Below are 19,642 nucleotides of genomic sequence, written 5' to 3'. Positions count from 1 at the left end.
TCTCATACACTGGCCGTACACCTGTGGTGATCGTCGAGGGGACACTGAATAGTGCACGGTACATCCAAACCGTCATCGAACCCATCGTTCTACCATTCCTAGACCGGCAAGGGAACTTGGTGTTCCAACAGGACAATGCACGTCCGCATGCATCCCGTGTCACCCAACGTGCTCTAGAAGGTGTAAGTCAACTACCCTTGCCAGCAAGATCTCCGGATCTGTCCCCCATTGAGCATGTTTGGGACTGGATGTAGCGTCGTCTCATGCGGTCTGCACGTCCAGCACGAACGCTGGTCCAACTGAGGCGCCAGGTGGAAATGGTATGGCAAGCCGTTCCACAGGACTACATCGAGCATCTCTACGATCGTCTCCATGGGAGAATAGCAGCCTGCATTGCTGCGAAAGGTGGATATACACTGTACTAGTGCCGACATTATGCATGCTCTGTTGCCTGTGTCTATGTGCCTGTGGTTCTGCCAGTGTGATCATGTGGTGTATCTGACCCCAGGAATGTGTCAATAACGTTTCCCCTTCCTGGGACAATGAATTCACGGTGTTCTTATTTCAATTTCCAGGAGTGTAACTCGGAATTCCGTTAGGTGTTCCAAAAGGTTATGTCTTATGGCCCTTAATATTATGTGTATATCGACGACCTCTCATCAGTTACGTTACTGAATGCCAAGTTTGTTTTGTTTTCAGAGATACCAACATTTCAATAAATAGCAAATGAGGCCTGGGAGGCATCCATAAGACAGAGACGGAGAGCACCGCGTGGATCGTGGAGTCCAGCTGGGCCCTGACGCACCCCGACTACAGCCTGTTCGCGTACTACAGCCATAGCGTGGCTGTCGTGTACCTGCCCGAGGAAGCTCCTCTGAACAGTGAGTGCCCCAAAAATCACGCACCGTTCTTGTCTAAGAGAGGGAGAGGGAGAGGGAGAGGGAGAGGGAGAGGGAGAGGGAGAGGGAGAGGGAGAGGGAGAGGGAGAGGGAGAGGGAGAGGGAGAGGGAGAGGGAGAGGGAGAGGGAGAGGGAGAGGGAGAGGGAGAGGGAGAGGGAGAGGGAGAGGGAGAGGGAGAGGGAGAGGGAGAGGGAGAGGGAGAGGGAGAGGGAGAGGGAGAGGGAGAGGGAGAGGGAGAGGGAGAGGGAGAGGGAGAGGGAGAGGGAGAGGGAGAGGGAGAGGGAGAGGGAGAGGGAGAGGGAGAGGGAGAGGGAGAGGGAGAGGGAGAGGGAGAGGGAGAGGGAGAGGGAGAGGGAGAGGGAGAGGGAGAGGGAGAGGGAGAGGGAGAGGGAGAGGGAGAGGGAGAGGGAGAGGGGAGAGGGAGAGGGAGAGGGAGAGGAAGAGGAAGAGGGAGAGGGGGAGAGCGGGAGGGAGAGGGAGAGGGAGAGGGAGAGGGAGAGGGAGAGGGAGAGGGAGAGGGGAGAGGGAGAGGGAGAGGGAGAGGGAGAGGGAGAGGGAGAGGGAGAGGGAGAGGGAGAGCAGTGACAGAGTAGAAGTCACGTGATGGCTGTCTGGGAAGCAACAGTTTGTGAAGATAGTATGCCTCTCACATGGAAGTGAGTCGTTCTTATTCCCAATGATTGCACTGATATTTGTGTACCTGTGTCCTTCCTATACCCTTCTCCTCTTATTTATTCCGCTGCATGTGACTGGAACGAGGGAATGTGAGTTTTCTTAAGAGTAGTCGGTATCTGTTTCGATAGTTGTGGCAGCAGTGGTAGCTATTGCGGAAAGACAAAGAGGTTTAACGTTGCTGTAGGTCAGATATCTGAGCAGGTACACAGTACGCTGACAAGAGGGACCCTGATAATCTGGGGCTATCACTCTTCACTGGAAAATGGAAAACTCTTGGACCTATATTGCACTGCAATAGTTCCTTAATATATGTTTTTTAAAAGCTAGGACCATGCTCTAACTTTTATAAAAGATGTGATAAAAGTACCGTAGTACTTTTATATTTTATGAAACGTATTTTATAAAAGATATTTGACATAAATGTTACTGTTTCTTGCCATGCAGCATTATGCTGCTGTGTGTTGGTAAGAACAATTGTCCATCTGACAGTCTGTAGATAGAGGTATTGGACTGTGCTAGTGAGTAATAATCTACCATTTTTACTTCAGCCTTTGAGTTTTAGGACGAAATCATATTATGGTTGGAGAAATTTTGGAGTTGCATTTATCATTCTTTTTCGGCTTTTGGAAGAAAATAGTAGGTAACCATGTGCTGTGCAGCACAAAAGAACACCATCCCCCTACATACCTAGCTAAGGAAATAACTGTTCTCAGTATCCAAAATAAATGTAATCTGCAAGAAGTGCAGGATTGAATTTCATGTTTTTCATAAGTTTTTGGAGTTGGGAATAGCTTTGTTCAGCTACTGTGTCACGTGGTTAGTGATGGTATCTGAGTCTATTTCCTATTTAGTTTTCAGTAGACACTTGCACAAATGGTGCTCAAGTGAATTTTGGCGAGATTATCAAATTTAAGCTGATTTTTTTCACGAAATGGATGAATTGTCTTCGTATCAGCACGATGTCACTCAAGATATATCAAAGCTTAATTCTCTCTATATCATTTTGTACATGTAAATCTGCATAGTAGAGTGAATACCTGTACAGGTGTATTATTTTTTGTCGTCGTGAAGTTGTGTAACTTATTGGGTTCCTCGAGGTTTGAGGACTTATTGAGATCCCTTAACTAATTACTTGTAAAGTAGCTGCACTTCAGTATTCTCATAATTTATGTGTAGTATTCCAATTTTAAGTTGAATTTTCTTGAGGACGAGACAGGGTTCGCTTTGTATGTGGAGCAGCGTCTTCAACCACATGTCACTCAGAGTGCATCTAAATTCACTTCTTTGGTATTCATTGATTAGATTTGTACTGCAGAATAAAACACTGTGGCGATTATTTTTCTTTATTTTTACGCTGTGGAATGTAATAGATTTTTCGTGTTTTGTCAGTTGCTCAGGGCTGGGGTAGGACTTCTCTGCTTACTGTGCAACAGCGTTCATAGTGGCCCTCAGCAGTGAAAATCTACTTCCACACGTATTTCTTGATGCATGAACGAGAATGTGAATGCGTTTATCCTAAATTACTTGTTCTTTTGTGAACATATCTAAGCTCTCTCTTATCACTTTCAGTGTTGACAACTAATAAATTTAACTTTACTATATGCCGATATAGTACGATGAAAAGTTCATTTTTACTGTGCACATTTTATCTATATTTAGCATTCTTGATCAGTAACCTCATTCTGATCAGGGTCTCAGCTTACATAGTACAACCCCAATGTACATGTGAGGTAATGATATAAACTTACACAAGAATTGAATTGAAAGTTATCTGTTCCGTTTTGGAGAATCTTTATCAGATTTATATCAGTTTTATCAGATTTATATCAATTAACAAATTGAATAAGATTAATGAAATTTAAGTAAGAAATGCATTCATAAACAGACAGGAAAGTAGATGTGCTTAACACCCGACAGTTACCAAAATTATAAGATGACCCTGCAAAGATAAACTTTTGTGTTCTGCTATAGTCTGTGTGCATTAGTTAGTCTCTCAGGAACTACCCTCTTATTTTCCTGTAATTTATCCCTTGTGTCAGCAGATACTATAACTAGCTGATCATCTGCGTTGGTGATGTAGCTTCTAGTGCCTGTTGTACTCTGAAGCTGGTTCAGCTATACCTCTATGGCAGCAGCCCAGAACTTTGGACCACAAACAGAGCCTGTGTGCAGCCTTAGGTAACGTCTTTCACAATTTTCTACACAGGGCATTCTAACTGCGCCGTACAATAATCTCGTAGACTGTTATAGAGGCCACTGTGACAGTCCATCAGTTACAGTCTGTTGAACCACCACAATTATCAAACCCTCCAGCTGTGTCAGTTAGTATGGCTATAACATACTTCTCGTCTGAGATGTTCACAATATTCATCGCGCGGTTTGTTGCATCCTCAGTGGATGTCCCTTTTCTGAAACCGTACTGCAGGGGGCTCCTGTCTAAAACCTGTCTGTGGTCCTTCTGGGGGCGGCACAGAATCTGTTCTGTAGTGGGTGACGAAAAAGTCAGTATAAATTTGAAAAGTGAATAAATCACGGAATAATATAGATAGATAGGTACAAACTGACACACATGCTTGGAATGACATGGGGTTCCATTAGAACCAAAAAAATATAAAAGTTCAAGAAATTTCCGACAGATGGCGCTTCATCTAATCAGAATAGCAATAATTAGCAACAATTTGATGATGGCACAGTGGTTCCGAAACATGCTTGGGTACTGAGAAAAACGGTGTTTTGCATAACTGGCGGACCTCACATCCAAAAATTAATGATATTCTTAACTAGCTCACTGAGGTCCAGTGTGCCTTTTCTTTTAGCCAGTTCTGTTCTTGAATTTGTTTTCCTGACCCGTTTCTAATGTTCGTTGCTTTTAAGACGGACTTATTCTTAAATTACTTTTATAATTCATTTCCTTTCAGGCAACCATATTCACAAAAGACCTGCTTAGGTTCATCATCTCCCGTTCTAAAAGACACAGTCTATAATACATATTCATATTAGAATTTTTCATTATTTGGTGTGATTCTATCAGAGAGTCTGTAAGTGGTATGTACCGTTCCTGGACCGGTAGCTGGGCTCTCTCGGCAAAGATTGTAATCGATTTCTAGACTTTGTTTCCTCTCAGAATTAACGAAAATTACCTCACCTCATCTCATTCATACTAGAAAAAAAGACTACAGACTCTTATTTCGTATGTTAATATTTATTAGTAATCAGTTCTCTTCCTTTGCTACTAACACGGTAAAAGAGTGAGATGAAAAGGGAAGGGAAAGAAATACGTAACAACTGCAGTTGTCAGGTCACAGTATGGCCTGACAGTGAGTGTGGTATTTAGTGGCCGTAGTGTATTCCAGAGTTTATCACTAAATAAAAATGGGTTATTTTCTAGTAGCCTTTCGTGGAACAATTGGCATCTGCTCTGAAGCGACTGCCGCTATTATTCTGGAGCCGCCTGTGTTATACCATCTCACAGCTCCACTGATTAGCGACTGTTCAGTAAAACAGAAATGATATCAGGCGTTCCCCAAGGTAGTGTTCTAGGCCTTTTGCTGTTCCTTATTTATATAAACGATTTTGGAGACAATCTGAGCAGCCGTCTAAGCTTGTTTGCAGATGACGCTGTCGTTTATCGACTAATAAAGACATCAGAAGACTAAAACAAACTGCAAAACGATTTAGAAATGTTATCAGAATGGTGCGAAAAGTGGCAGTTGCACCTAAATAACGAAAAGTGTAAGGTCATCCACATGAGTGCTAAAAGGAACTCGTTAAACTTCAGTTACACGACAAATCAGTCTAATCTAAAAGCCGTAAATTCAACTAAATACCTAGGTATTACAATTACGAACACCTTAAATTGGAAGGAACACATAGAAAATGTTGTGGGGAAGGCTAAACAAAGACTGCGTTTTATTGGCAGGACACTTAGAAAATGTAACAGACCTATCAAGGAGACTGCGTACACTATGCTTGTCCGTCCTCTTTAAGAATACTGCTGTGCTGTGTGGGATCCTTACCAGCTAGGACTGACGGAGTACATCGAAAAAGTTCAAAGAAAGGCAGCACGTTTTGTATTATCGCGAAATATGGGAGAGAGTGTCACAGAAATGATACAGGATTTGGGATGGACATCACTAAAAGTAAGGCGTTTTTCGTAGCGACGGAATCTTCTCACGAAATTCCAGTCACCAACTTTCTACATCTACATCTACATCCATACTCCGCAAGCCACCTGACGGTATGTGGCGGAGGGTATCCTGAGTACCTCTATCGGTTCTCCCTTCTATTCCAGTCTCGTATTGTACGTGGAAAGAAGGATTGTCGGTATGCTTCTGTATGGGCTCTAATCTCTCTGATTTTATCCTCATGGTCTCTTCGCGAGATATACGTAGGAGGGAGCAATATACTGCTTGACTCTTCGGTGAAGGTATGTTCTTGAAACTTTAACAAAAGCCCGTACCGAGCTAATGAGCGTCTCTCCTGCAGTCTTCCACTGGAGTTTATCTATCATCTCCGTAACGCTTTCGCGATTACTAAATGATCCTGTAACGAAGCGCGCTGCTCTCCGTTGGATCTTCTCTATCTCTTCTATCAACCCTATCTGGTGCGGATCCCACACTGCTGAGCAGTATTCAAGCAGTGGGCGAACAAGCGTACTGTAACCTACTTCCTTTGTTGTCGGATTGCATTTCCTTAGGATTCTTCCAATGAATCTCAGTCTGGCATCTGCTTTACCGACGATCAACTTTATATGATCATTCCATTTTAAATCACTCCTAATGCGTACTCCAAGATAATTTATGGAATTAACTGCTTCTAGTTGCTGACCTGCTATTTTGTAGCTAAATGATAAGGGACCTATCTTTCTATGTATTCGCATCACATTACACTTGTCTACATTGAGATTCAATTGCCATTCCGTGCACCATGCGTCAATTCGCTGCAGATCCTCCTGCATTTCAATACAATTTTCCATTGTTGCAACCTCTCGATACATCACAGCATCATCTGCAAAAAGCCTCAGTGAACTTCTGATGTCATCCACAAGGTCATTTATGTATATTGTGAATAGCAACGGTTCTATGACACTCCCCTGCGGCACACCTGAAATCACTCTTACTTCGGAAAACTTCTCCTCCGAATGCGAAAATATTTTGTTGACACCGACTTACATAGGGAGGAACGATCACAAAGATACAATAAGGGAAATCAGAGCTCGTACGGAAAGATATAGGTGTTCATTCTTCCCGCGCGCTAAACGAGATTGGAATAATAGAGAACTATGAAAGTGGTTCGATGAACCCTCTGCCAGGCACTTAAATGTGATTTGCACAGTATCCTTGTAGATGTTAACCTAACATGCTGATTTCATAACTGTAGTATTTCATGTAATGTATTTAGTTAGTGCATTGTACATTAAGAGACTGCAAATATGACGTACCTTCAATGTGATTTGATAGTTTGTGGCATTTTGTCCTCAAGGTTTCATCGGCCTGGTTGCACTACCTTCTGCTCTCGAGGTCAACGACACCTTCGTGGGAGAAAACGCGATCATCGCCGGCTGGGGACGGCCTTCTCAATGTAAGTGCGCAGACCTGATTCACACTGAGGCACAGTGTCGTACATAGAGGACAGTCTACCTAGAAACTTCAGATTTTTTTCTCTCTTCTTTAGAATAGTGAACGACTTCAGGATCAAGGATTGTCACGAGCAGTTTCCGCCTTTTTCTGAAGTTCTTGTTTTTGATAGACACGAGGTTGCGTTTTCTGCAGCATTTGCAAATATTTCGAGCGCTACGTATGTAAATGCTGATGTATTCACTAAAGCTACACTCCCGGAAATTGAAATAAGAACACCATGAATTCATTGTCCCAGGAAGGGGAAACTTTATTGACACATTCCTGGGGTCAGATACATCACATGATCACACTGACAGAACCACAGGCACATAGACACAGGCAACAGAGCATGCACAATGTCGGCACTAGTACAGTGTATATCCACCTTTCGCAGCAATGCAGGCTGCTATTCTCCCATGGAGACGATCGTAGAGATGCTGGATGTAGTCCTGTGGAACGGCTTGCCATGCCATTTCCACCTGGCGCCTCAGTTGGACCAGCGTTCGTGCTGGACGTGCAGACCGCTTGAGACGACGCTTCATCCAGTCCCAAACATGCTCAATGGGGGACAGATCCGGAGATCTTGCTGGCCAGGGTAGTTGACTTACACCTTCTAGAGCACGTTGAATGGCACGGGATACATGCTGACGTGCAATGTCTTGTTGGAACAGCAAGTTCCCTTGCCGGTCTAGGAATGGTAGATCGATGGGTTCGATGACGGTTTGGATGTACCGTGCACTATTCAGTGTCCTCTCGACGATCACCAGAGGTGTACGGCCAGTGTATGAGATCGCTCCCCACACCATGATGCCGGGTGTTGGGCCTGTGTGCCTCGGTCGTATGCAGTCCTGATTGTGGCGCTCACCTGCAGGGCGCCAAACACGCATACGACCATCACTGGCACCAAGGCAGAAGCGACTCTCATCGCTGAAGACGACACATCTCCATTCGTCCCTCCATTCACGCCTGTCGCGACACCACTGGAGGCGGGCTGCACGATGTTGGGGCGTGAGCGGAAGACGGCCTAACGGTGTGCGGGACCGTAGCCCAGCTTCATCGAGACGGTTGCGAATGGTCCTCGCCGATACCCCAGGAGCAACAGTGTCCCTAATTTGCTGGGAAGTGGCGGTGCGGTCCCCTACGGCACTGCGTAGGATCCTACGGTCTTGGCGTGCATCCGTGCGTCGCTGCGGTCCGGTCCTAGGTCGACGGGCACGTGCACTTTCCGCCGACCACTGGCGACAACGTCGATGTTCTGTGGAGACCTCACGCCCCACGTGTTGAGCAATTCGGCGGTACGTCCACCCGGCCTCCCGCATGCCCACTATACGCCCTCGCTCAAAGTCCGTCAACTGCACATACGGTTCACGTCCACGTTGTCGCGGCATGCTACCAGTGTTAAAGACTGCGATGGAGCTCCGTATGCCACGGCAATCTGGCTGACACCGACGGCGGCGGTGCACAAATGCTGCGCAGCTAGCGCAATTCGACGGCCAACACCGCGGTTCCTGGTGTGTCCGCTGTGCTGTGCGTGTGATCATTGCTTGTACAGCCCTCTCGCACTGTCCGGAGCAAGTATGGTGGGTCTGACACACCGGTGTCAATGTGTTCTTTTTTCCATTTCCAGGAGTGTATTTGGAAAGTACCGTTAATTCTCCAGTTACAGAATTTTGTGGCAAGTAAAATACTATGTATTTCAAAAACTACTTATGTAACGTGTGGACGCTTGAGCTAACTTTGTCGTTCGTGCACTGGCTTGCTCCTTGCAACAAAATACGTAATATTTGCAAATTAACGCACTTTCGTTAATGTTTTTACACTTCTACCTCTGTTCCAAATGGAAATTTGCAACACTTTCAAAATAGCTCCAGTTTAAAATGTATTTAATTTGTAACTGACTTCTGAGAATACATTCGCTTAGTTTGATTACACTTACTGATTATAATCAATAATTATTGATATGTAGCAGAGTAATAATGTGGCAGACAGACGACCAAATACAAAACTGACGCCGGCCGGTGTGGCCGAGCGGTTCTAGGCGGTACAGTCTGGAACCGCGCGACCGCTACGGTCGCATGATCGAATCCTGCCTCGGGCATGGATGTGTGTGATGTTCTTAGGTTACTTAGGTTTAAGTAGTTCTAGGTTCTAGGGGACTGATGACCTCAGAAGTTAAGTCCCATAGTGCTCAGAGCAATTTGAACCATTTGAACCATTTGAACAAAATTGACAATAGTTTCTCTATTTCAAAGTTTTTACAATTCAATCGATTTTTTTTTCTAGGCGCATGATCACGATGTATCTGGGAACATGATTCACACCTGGAAAGAAACCCAATTTTGAGTAGTATTCTGTTTTTTTAATTTCACGAAAAGACTGCAGCACAAACGAACTGAATGCCAACACTTAGAAATGGGCAACAAAAATTGTATTCAACTTCTGTATTAGGACTACTTAGTGTGAAAAGTGTAGCGCGCTGCAATAACTCTGCCCTGCATGATTCGTTCTGTTTTCAATGCTTAGAATCACTTGTGTTCCATGCCAGAGTGAAAGTTTTCATTGGGTATCATCACATGCTGGAAGTATGGCACTGGCTTTCATGGCAAAATGTAGCTGGCAAACTCTACAAGTTCAGTAACGACCATCTGCACATCAATAAAAATATTTACACTACTGGCCATTAAAATTGCTATACCAAGAATAAATGCAGATAATAAACTGGTATTCATTGGACAAATATATTATACTGCAACTGACATGTGATGACATTTTCACGCAATTTGGGTGCATAGATCCTGAGAAATCAGTACACAGAACAACCACCTCAGGCCGTAATAACGGCCTTGATACGCGTGAGCATTGAGTCAAACAGAGCTTGGATGGCGTGTACAGGTACAGCTGCCCATGCACCTTCAACAAGATACCACAGTTCATCAAGAGTAGTGACTTGCGTATTGTGACGAGCCAGTTGCTGGAGAATGTGCTGGCCAGGGCAGCAGTTGAACATTTTCTGTATCCACAAAGGCCCGTATAGGGCCTGCATCATGCGGTCGTGCATTATCTTGCTGAAACGTAGGGTTTCGCAGGGATCGAATGAACGGTAGAGCCACCTGTCGTAACACATCTGAAATGTAACGCCCATGTTCAAAGTGCCGTCAATGCGAACAAAAGGTGACCGAGACGTGTAACCAATGACACCCCATACCGTCACGACGGGTGATACGCCAGTATGGCGATAACGAATACACGCTTCCAATGTGCGTTCACCGTGATGTCGCCAAACACGGATGCGACCATCATGATGCTGTAAACAGAACCTGGATTCATCCGAAAAAATGACGTCAAGGGTAACCACAGCCATGGTCTCCGAGCTGATAGTCCATGCTGCTGCAAACGTCGTCAAACTTTTCGTGCAGATGGTTGTTGTCTTCCAAACGTCCCCATCTGTTGACTCAGGGATCGAGAGGTGCCTGTACGATCCGTTACGGCCATGCAGATAAGATGCCTGTCATCTCGACTGCTAGTGATACGAGGCCGTTGGGATCCAGCACGGCATTACGTATTACCCTGCTGAACCCACCTATTCCATATTCTGCTAACAGTCATTGGATCTCGAACAACACGAGGAGCAATGTCGCGATACGATAAACCGCAATCTCAATAGGCTACAATCCGACCTTTATCAAAGTCGGAAACGTGATGGTGCGCATTTCTCCTCGTTACGCGAGGCATCACAACAACGTTTCACCAGGCAACGCCGGTCAGCTGCTGTTTGTGTATGAGAAATCGGCTGGAAACTTTCCTCACGTCAGCACGTTGTAGGTGTTGCCACCGGCACCAACCTTGTGTGAATGCTCTGAAAAAGTAATCATTTGCATATCACAGCATGTTCTTCCTGTCGGTTACATTTCGCGTCTGTAGCACGTCATATTCGTGGTGTAGGATTTTTAATGGCCTGTAGTGTACATTTCGATCTGTAGCTTTATCCAGCATTGTACCCTCTAGAGTTCACTTTTTGTCGAATTACTATGGTTTTGGATGTTATGTAACTTGTGTAATGAAACATTATCGATTTCATAAGTATATAATATTTCATAAAAAAAGCATCGCCTAAATTTACGGCATATTACCGAGCTGAAAATATAGAAAAAAAATCTGCTTGCGCTCGTCTGGTTTCTTTCGAGAGCTTAGAGTTAACTTCCACTACCGTCCAAAACGTTTCTATTTCAAGTTAACGGGGTCTACAAAAATCAGTCAGGAGTCAAAAGTTATTCCGAATAACGTTAATTTTCGCTGAAAATCAGACTCAGACATAAATTTATTAAAAAAATGTTAGTTTTATTACTTTATTATCACTAATGGACTGTTGATAAAATATAGCTATATCGTTATATCGATATTATATCGAAAAACTATCGGTATGCATGGGCGATACTTCTTACGTTGTATATCGATAGAGAAATGGCAGTTTAGAGTGACGTAATTTTTATTTTATATTATATTTCTTCACAATTTTCGGTAAATATTTGAGGTTGTTCATTTGAAATTGTAGTGGAACATAGCTTTACTTTAACTGTGTAAAAGAGTTTTACTAATTTTTGAACTTTCATCAAGTCCAGTCTTTCACTTTTGACTGTGTCAAACAAACATGTTCACTAAAGTAGTAGTCCGACTGCATTGGGTAGGGGGTAGGGGGGGGGGGGGGGTGAACTGAATAACAAGATTTCCGATGTGAAGAAATTGTATACCAATAGCGTTGAAATTTTGTTTTAACACAACTAATGAGCTATTTCTGCAAATCGGCATTTTTCAAAAATAGTCGCTGAAAATAATGAACAAAATCCAAATGACAAGTTGTTCTTTGCAGTGGGCGGACACGTGTGAGAGGAAATGCTGACGTAATCGGCGCTCGGCGCTCCCAACAGAAAGTGCAATGTTAGGTTCACCACGCAGTCTTGATGTTACAATTACTAGGTCATTGGTGTTGGCGGAAATGTAAAAATAAGGAAGTCGACATCAGGTGTTCCGGACAAATCCGATACGTGACGAAACAGAATGACGGATCCAAGGGACACCTTTTTTGTGCCACTTACACACTGTTACCATTTTTACCAAAGTGGTTACCGCCATGTGTGAACGTGCATTATTTTGTTTTAAGTTCTTGTACTAATGGGGATATGCAAGCTGCTAGATTGTTGATGTACAGACTATCTAATAATAAATCGATACTTAAGTATACAGCTGCAGAACTGATAGTATATTTACAATGTGCAGCCTAACTTTTTATGTGTAGGTACGTCAACTTTTTATTCCATGAAATATAGACATATCGATCGTTTCTTTCAATATATTTGGGTTCAAAATGGTTCAAATGGCTCTGAGCACTATGCGACTTACCTTCTGAGGTCATCAGTCGCCTAGAACTTAGAACTAACCTAAGGACATCACACACATCCATGCCCGAGGCAGGCTTCGAACCTGCGACCGTAGCGGTCGCTCGGTTCCAGACTGTAGCGCCTAGAACCGCACGTCCACTCCGGCTAACCATATATTTGGGGCCATAATATTTTTCAAATGTTGATATATCGGATTCCCGATATTTTTAACAATGTCAACACACCTAATCACTATTTACAGAAATGTGATCGAGCCAGCTTGGCAAATTGAAAGTGTGGCGCTTTGTCTCCAGTCCGCGGACTGGTCTGCTATTGCTCTGCAAACCTGCGTGCCCTGTGCAAGTCTGTCCACCTCAGTGTAGCTCCTGCAGCCCACATCCGTTTCATACTGACTACAGTAGTCAAGCTGTGGTGTCTATCTCCAATTCTTACCCCACACTTCCTTAAATAGCCATATTCAAAATTCCTTGATGCCTCAGGACGTTTGCTGCTACCTGATGTCTACGTTCAGTGAAGTTGCGCCATAAAATTCTTTCCTGCCCGAATCGATTTAATACGCCTTCATCAGTTGTCATATCCAATCACCTGACCTTCAGCATTCTTCTGCAGCACTACATTTCAAAAGCTTCTATTCTCATCTTGCCTGAAATGTTTCTCGTGCACATTTCAGTTCCACGTAGGACAACACTCCAGGCTAATGTCTTCAGAATGACCTCCTAATGCTTAAATTCACTCATATTTACGATCAAAAACAGTCTTGATCACAATTTATTTACTACAGTGACCGGTTTCGACTACTACTGTGGTCATTTTCAGATCATTGAATAAAGACATCCTTCTGCTGGATCACTGTTCACTTCAACAATGTATTTAAAAGTGCTTACATTTACATTCAGTGCAAACAGGTGCAAGTAATCTTTAGCATAGGCTGATTTAATTCCATCATATTCCATAACCTTTGTCCAAGGCTTTATGCGATCTGACCATTTCATGTTCTGAGTCCTTCGTCGTACCTCACAGAATTAAAATAAGGTTACGATGTTGATGACAAATATAACAATAACCGCCTTTTCCATAGAACATAGAACTGTGAAAATCATTTTGTGGTACATTCTCAATAATTTTAAGCATAATGATTAATTTCTTTCTGTAAAACCTTCATTGCAATGTCTCTTTGGGGTACTTGATGATTTAATGTTAAGTATTGATAATTTAATATTAATTACAATATAGCTTTACACAAGCATTCTATCGCCTGTACGCGGGTGGTCAGACAATCTGTGATGTCTACACTCGAACAATAACTACGGTATGTGCTGTAATAAAAATTAAGCAAATCATCACATATCAAGTGGGAGGGATTTGTAGAATTAAAATATTTTATGCCACTACGAACTGTGTGTCTTGCAGACTTCCTGTTAGCGATAGAGTGATGTGGTCCATCCGCAAAAGTGAGAACTGGATGTATAAACTGGATTCATTAACCGATATCCATCTACATAAATGCGTTTAATATGTTTCGCACGAAATAAAACAAAAAATTATGATGAAAAGTAAGATTTTATTGTAAGTATTTGTGTGCCATGAAACATAATTGACACGTTACGTGAATTTACCTAATGCCCCAAAGATATTCCAGTATAGAGGAGGCAACCTTTGTACATTGAACTGATCTACTTAATGCGGCAGACAGCAGATAACTGGAATTATATCACATACAAATCATTTTGGACACCCACCGACACTATACTGTCTTGCTTTTCTACAAACGATGAATAAATAACAAAAAATCGTCCATGGTTGACTGAAACGATTTATACTTCGAAACCATCTTATTTTGTAAGCCAATGTGCGCAAATCAGACGCTGATAGCAGCAATACTGCAGTAATATTTATTGGACTTTTCTTGTTGGCTAACAAAAGCTATGGTTTCCTCGTAATGTACTGGTACAGCACATACCCTTTGCACGTCGTATCGAGCATCTACAAAAGTGTAACTGATATGGAATTAAAAAAAACCTCAACTATTCCGTTAACAAGAAGAATAAAGCGTAAGGTCCGAATGGACCTGGAATTGCTTTATCACCCGCATTCTAACTGACATAACACCACTATTTTTACTATACAATGGGCTACCACGTTGCTGAATCGTAAGATGACAGAAAATACTGACACCCAGTGTCTTCCAACTTTTACTGATGTCTACCGATACAAAACTAGGAACCACAGTGGTTAAGAAAACTTTGACAAGTAGTGTCACTCTAAGAATTTTTCCATCACTCATCTGTAATGTACTGACGTGGGATTTTGTTATTGACTAACGTGTAACATACTGATGTAGTTTCTTCATCCTTATGCCACAATATTTAAAAAAGTATTTTCTCCCATCTTTATTCCAAAATATAATTTTTTTCGGCCCCAATACCAATTATTGAATCTAAACACCGTCCTCAAACGTGACAAAAGAGCCATTCCCGCTGCGCAAAAGCGAAGGAAAAAGATTACTGTTTATTGTTCATCGAAATGAGTTTTCTACCCTACTTAGAGTAGAGAGAACACAGTTCCTGATCTTTCGCGGTGGCTGTGTTGCAGAGACTTTTAGAAGTTACAGAGTGAAGGAACGGCTAGCCGGAAGCAAACTCTACAGCAGTGGTTCCCATCAGGTGGTCCGTGGATGCCGGCGTCCGCAAGATGCTATTAGAATAAAAAATATATTAAATATATTTCGTATGGTAACAGATTATTTTGTTGTGGCCGCTTCCTGCTTGAGCAGAGCTTTGCGAACGCTAGCTTCTGCGTCTAGCTTCTTCCTAGAGCAAACTGACACTAGCACACTCTAACGCAAAATCGGAAATAGATAGAGGCAAATAGTTCCGCTATATGCCGTTAGACTGCGCGCGCTGCGTCTTTGCAGCTGACAACTAAGAACTGAAAGTTATAACTAACTGTATACTGATGGAGTACTATGTTGAAACTATATTTTTTCAGATAAATAATTCCTTCCATGAAATTAGTGCTTTCTTATTTTTCACACATGTCTACTCAATGCACTCTCAAGTGTAGCAGACTTGAAAGACCAATACACTCAGTTTTCATTTTTTCCTGTCATTTTCAGTTCATACTCAATTTTTATTTTTTTAAGGAGTTTTTTATACAAAACACCCAGATTTTAAGACAAAGATTGTGTGCCAGAATAAAAAATTTAACAATAACAATGATGGCTAAATTGGAAAAGTTTTAAGCTCAATATTTTTTCGATAGTGAATATTTCAATGTTTTTTCTAAGTACCAAAAATAGAAAAAGTATAGAAAGACCCTTAATTTGGCTTTTTTAGGTACTTGATATTGTGATATGACAACGTACCAATCATGCTCGATGAGGGTGTGCTCGAGAAAATTTTGTTGGGATAACCTGCTCTACAGAATAGCTGGCGTGTCGCAAAAGCCGTAAGCAGCGATGCCACACTGCAACACACCGCTGTCGGGCTGGTTGCCAGCTCAGCCCCTGCGATTACTCGATGTGCCGACTGCGTCACTTGCAGCGCGACGTGTGGCGCGTACACCGGACCAAAGAACAGAGGGCACGTAAATCAATGTCACGGGCAGCCAATGAGGAGGACGGGTACCTCCATCTTGCGGGTATTTAGGACCGCGTCCGCGACGATCACAGTAGCTATGACGCAGGCAGCCAAGAGAGGAACTCTGCTGTGGATCCAGCGCCAAATACCTACGCCGCCGTCGATTCTAAGTGACCTCGGAACCTGCTGACGGGCCTATTGGTATTCTGTCAGACTCACCTGGCAAGACAGTAGAAACTGTAAACTCGTACAGACCATACATCCGCCACATCATAAATAGAAGTTAATAACAAACATATACTTCGTTATGTTGGAAACAAACAGGTAAACATACCAAACAAGATGACAAACGTAATGGAGTCGCAATATTTACGCTGTGAAAAGCAGTGTACGACGAAATAATTGTATCGAGTGACAAAAGAACAATATTCCACCACAAAACAGAGTGAGAAACATGGTGAACAATGAGTGGAAGGCGAGCACACAAAGATGTGATTATACGGCAATGATAAAAGGGGTAGTGCGACCTCCAGACCAGATGTGAGGAGACGCAGATCAGCAAATCATAAGTAATTACTTCTTTTACAAAAAATCGCGAAGTGGTTTGATAATCTGTGACTAAGAAAACTGTATCGTTATAGATCCCACTGATGATACCTTAGAACAGGAGAAGGCGAAACGCGTGCGCGATAAATAAAGTAACTAGCAGCAGGAAAACGCAGTTTTATTTACAAAACAAATATTTATATGCTTGCTGCGGAGGACAGCCACCCAAAAAAACTTGTCATAACTTACTTGTTAATTTGTTCCCATGTGCTCCGCTCACGGAGAGTGTAGAAATAAACATTTGATAGTCTGGTAGAAAAAAACTCTGAATGTGAAAGCTTTCCTTTTGTTGTTCTAAGTACTTTTGTGTAGTTGTGAATTTCTTCCCTGCTAGGGAACAGTTACAAAGTTGAAACTTCCTGGCAGATTAAAACTGTGTGCCGGACCGAGACTCGAACTCGGGACCTTTGCCTTCGCGGGCAAGTGCTCTGCCAACTCAGCTACCAAAGCACAACTCATGTCTCATCCTCACAGCTTTACTTCTTCCAGTAACTCGCCTCCTACCTTCCAAACTTCACACAAGCTCTACTGCGAACCTTGCAGAACTAGCACTCCTGAAAGAACCTGGGTGCACGAATGACAAAACGTCATTTTTTCGGATGAATCCAGGTTCTGTTTACAGCATCATGATAGCCGCATACGTGTTTGGGGACATCGTGGTGATCGCACATTGGAGGCGTGTATTCGTCATCGCCTTACTAGGGTATCACCCGGCGTGATGGTATGAGGTGTCATTGGTTACACGTCTCGGTCACCTCTTGTTGGCATTGACGGAACTTTGAACAGTGGACGTTACATTTCACATGTGTTACGACTCATGACTGTACCCTTAATTCGATCCATGCGAAACCCTACATTTCAGCAGGATAATGCACGACCGCATGTTTCAGGTCCTGTACGGGCCTTGCTGGATACAGAAAACGTTCGACTGCTGCCCTGGCAAGCACATTCTCTAGATCTCTCACCAATTGAAAACGTCCGGTCAATGGTGGCCGAGCAACTGGCTCGTCACAATACGCCAGTCACTACTCTTGATGAACTGTGCTATCTTGTTAAAGCTGCATGGATAGCTGTACCTGTACACGGCATCCAAGCTCTATTTGACTCAATGCCCAGGCGTATCCGGGCCGTTATTACGGCCAGAGGTGGTTGTTCTGGGTACTGATTTCTCAGGATCTATGTACCGAAATTGCGTGAAAATGTAATGACATGTCAGTTCTAGTATAATATATTTGTCCAATCAATACCCGTTTATCATCTGCATTTCTTCTTGGTGTAGCAGTTTTAATGGCCAGTAGTGTACATGCACTCTCGCATGTCTGTGGCTGCGACAGTGCCATCCCCGGGAGCAAGCTGAGTCCGTGGTATGAATCCCGAGTCTCTCTGACCCTCCCTCCGTATTAATACTGAGGCTGGGTGGGGAACCTGAATGGAAAGTAAACCCCCTTTAATAAGCATGTAGGGTGTAAAATGGCCCGGCCTGTGCCAACTTCTGTAGAGGAAATGGAGAGAGGTGCTGGAATCCGTGTCAAAGGCTCCCCACAGCATTTCCTTGCCACGATCGTCCAGGTCGGATGCGGCACTGCCTGAAGTGCGTATTACACGACCATCCGCCACGAAAGGTACTTGTCTAGCACAACAGCCATCTATCGGTAGAAAGGATGAAACTACGGAAATTAGCAGACACATTATTCGCGCGCCAGAGCAGAGAGAAGTTCTAAACTGCCATCAGTCCGTGAATGCACACTAGGAACGATAACTCGGGCATATGCAGAAGGGGGTAGCGCAGAGCTTTCCGCTTATTATTTGGCTATTGTTAGGTGGCTAGTGGCTAATTTAGGATTTTCGCGTTGAGAATTTTTCCACATTTTTTTCAGTAAGCAGGTTTCATAAATGCATAACGAAAATATTATTGCCAGTAGACTCTTTTAGACAAAGCATTTTTTCTATTGTTTGCTTCGAATTCTAGAAATGAAATTGTGGATAGTATATAGCGAGGAAAGGTGTATGTATGACACGTTGTATCATAATAAGATATGTCGGCATTCGTTGCTTTCTGAGTAATATGCAGATAACGTCACACGGTGATTTTCGATTTGTATCGTAATGCCTTATTTATGAAAATTCAAGTTTGACCTGATTGCATCTCTTGCGTTATTTCAGCATGGCAGAAAAGAGAAACGGGCAGCGAAGGGGAAAAAAGTCGGCAGGAAACATAATGTCAGAACCAGCCTGCAACATAACAGGGCTTTTACCGGTACTTTATTCGTGACCTGGGCTGGTATGAGCACAAAACCTATAAACATATGATTCAATTCTTCCTTCCGAGAATGTGAGACAGTCTCTTGCATGACTGTATCACACCTGTTACTTCCATCTTCTATCATAGACAGCAGATTCTCGAAACAGGTCATCTCCATCCTCACGAAGTTTCGAAATTCTTGCGGATCTAAGAGCCTCTGTTCTTTCATAAGGCGCGAATATAATCCCTTCCCTTCATCCCTCTTTTTCAGCCATGGTCGAACTCAGCAAAATCAAGCTTTTCGTCGTCAGTGTCCCCTAAACTAAATTTTTACTGCCACTGCCAGGGCAATAGGTCCAAAAAAAAGTGGGTCCTCGATGTGCAAAATTCTGTATAAATACATGTACCTTAAAACTAACTGTTGAGTCTGTAATTAAGAACAGTGGTAAACGTCATACGCACTCCGTCTTCAGGCCACGAATGGCCTACCGGGACCATCCGACCACCGTGTCACCCTCAGTGGAGGATGCAGATAGGAGGGGCGTGTGGTCAGCACACCGCTTTCATGGTCGTTATGATAGTATTCTTGGCCGAAGCCGCTACTATTCGGTCGTTTAGCTCCTCAAT

General features: G+C 43.3%; 1 long non-coding RNA gene across 1 annotated transcript in view; it reads left to right on the top strand.

Moving 5' to 3' along the window:
* Nucleotides 1-737: 737 nt before the first annotated feature.
* The window catches only part of LOC126291906 (uncharacterized), a 45,134-nt gene continuing 26,229 nt past the window's right edge, over nucleotides 738-19,642 (top strand). Inside the window, exons 1-2 of the long non-coding RNA XR_007551912.1 lie at nucleotides 738-881; nucleotides 7,057-7,155. This is a non-coding gene — a long non-coding RNA (uncharacterized LOC126291906). The remainder of the gene's footprint in view (nucleotides 882-7,056; nucleotides 7,156-19,642) is intronic.

The sequence above is a fragment of the Schistocerca gregaria genome, chromosome 9, assembly GCF_023897955.1.
Source record: "Schistocerca gregaria isolate iqSchGreg1 chromosome 9, iqSchGreg1.2, whole genome shotgun sequence".
NCBI classification, from domain to species: domain Eukaryota; kingdom Metazoa; phylum Arthropoda; class Insecta; order Orthoptera; family Acrididae; genus Schistocerca; species Schistocerca gregaria.
Note: the sequence above shows the minus strand (reverse complement) of the source record. Positions and strands in the feature narration are given on the sequence as shown.